The sequence below is a fragment of the Cebus imitator genome, unplaced genomic scaffold (assembly GCF_001604975.1).
Source record: "Cebus imitator isolate Cc_AM_T3 unplaced genomic scaffold, Cebus_imitator-1.0 Scaffold140, whole genome shotgun sequence".
In the NCBI taxonomy this organism is placed as follows: domain Eukaryota; kingdom Metazoa; phylum Chordata; class Mammalia; order Primates; family Cebidae; genus Cebus; species Cebus imitator.
Window position 1 is genome coordinate 2911019 of NW_016107455.1, and position 2074 is coordinate 2913092.

Consider the following 2074-nt stretch of genomic DNA (forward strand, 5'->3'; position numbering starts at 1 on the left):
AAAAAAAAAAAAAAAAAAAAGCAAAACAGAATCCTAGATTCACAACTCTTCCACGGATCACAGCAGTTAACACTGTGTGAATTTTCTTTGCTTAGCTACTCATGCACATATGCTTTTCATACTATTCTTTTCTTCTCTCCCTCCCGCCCACCTATATATGTAATACCCCAACTCACAACTTCCGCCTTTACTCACGGTTTCAGTCGTCTCACAGCTCCTGCTCACACGTGGACCAACACTACCTTTCAACACCACCTTTCCATTTCAGCAGTTCTGCCATCCTCCTCAAGCCCCTAATATCTCTTGGCTTCATTTCTCAAGTTTACCTTTTCATGCCAGACATACTCATGGTCTCATCATCAATGACCTTGAGAGGAGGAGGAAAGGTGGGTATGGTGGTATGATCTACAACGGCCCTTTTAGCAAAGACAGTGGAAGGGACATTTTTCCCTCCCCAGGACAGCTTTGGCCATGACTCCCCTCATCACCAAAGCCACTGCCTTCCCTCACAAGGTTCTGCCTTGTTCATACCCCTTGCAGGACCTTTGAAAAACAGTTTAAGGAGGCTAGGTGCAGTGGTTCACGTCTGTAATGCCAGCACTTTGGGAGGCCCAGGTGGGCAGATCACGAGGTCAGGAGTTCAAGACCAGCCTGGCCAACATGGTAAAACCCCATCTCTACTAAAAATACAAAAAATTAGCTGGGTGTGGTGGCAGGTGCCTGTAATCCCAGTTATTTGGGAGGCTGAGGCAGAAGAATCACTTGAACCTGGGAGGAGGTTGCAGTGAGCTAAGATTGCACCTTTGCGCTCCAGCCTGGGCAACAGAGTGAGACTCTATTTCAAAAAAAAGAAAAGAAAGAAAGAAAAACAGTTTAAATGGTTAAATGCTCAATTAACTGCTATGGAGTATACTAAAATTTCATATCTGAAAGCTTTTCTTGAGTCAGCTTCAATAAGGAGGCAGGAAGATATGAAACAATTCCTGAGCCCGTCAGACACAAAAGTGACTTATTCTAGGGTATCCCAGACCTGCCAGGGTGTGGCCCAGACCGTGCTGCTATCTTCGCACACATGCAGGGTCAAGAATGGACCTCAGCCGGGCGCGGTGGCTCACGCCTGTAATCCCAGCACTTTGGGAGGCTGAGACCACCCTGGCTAACATGGTGAAACCCCGTCTCTACTAAAAATACAAAAAATGAGCCAGGCCTGGTGGCACGAGTCTGTAGTCCCAGCTACTTGGGAGGCTTAGGCAAGAGAATCCCTTGAACTGAGGAGGCAGAGGTTGCAGTGAGCCCAGATCACACCACTGCACTCCAGCCTGGGCAAGATCCGAGACTCCATCTCAAAAAAAAAAAAAATGTCATTCAGGGACTTTAAGTGAAGGAGTGAAGGCCGGGTAAGGTGGCTCAGACCTGTAATCCTAGCATTTCAGGAAGCCAAGGCAGTTGGATCACCTGAGATCAGGAGTTCGACATCAACACAGCCAACATGACAAAACCCAGTCTCCACTAAAAATACAAAAATTAGGCGGGCATGGTGGTGGACACCTGTAATCCCAGCTACTCGGGAGGCGAGGCAGGAGAATTGCTTGAACCCGGGAGAGGCAGAGGGTGCAGTAAGCCAAGACTGCACCACTACTCCAGGCTGGGCAACAGAGCAAGACAGAAGGGAGGAAGAAAGAAAGGGAGGAAGGGAGGGATGGAGGGACTACTCAGGAGTATCTAATTAAAAGGGAAAAAAGCAGTCCAGGCTCAGCAGCTCACACCTGTAATCACCGCACTTTAGGAGGGCAAGGTGGGTGGATCACTTTAGGCCAGGAGCTCGAGACCAGCCTGGCCAACATGGTAAAACCCTGACTCTACTAAAAATACAAATGATTACCCGGGCATGGTGGCGCATACCTATAGTCCCACCTACTCAGGAGGCTAAGGTACAAGAATTGCTTAAACCTAGGAAGTAGAGGTGGCAGTGAGCCAAGATTGTGCTACTGCACTCCAGCCTGGGCGACACAGTGAGACTGTCTCCATAAATAAATAAATGGGAAAAATGCAGACGAAGCATACTGTTTTGTTT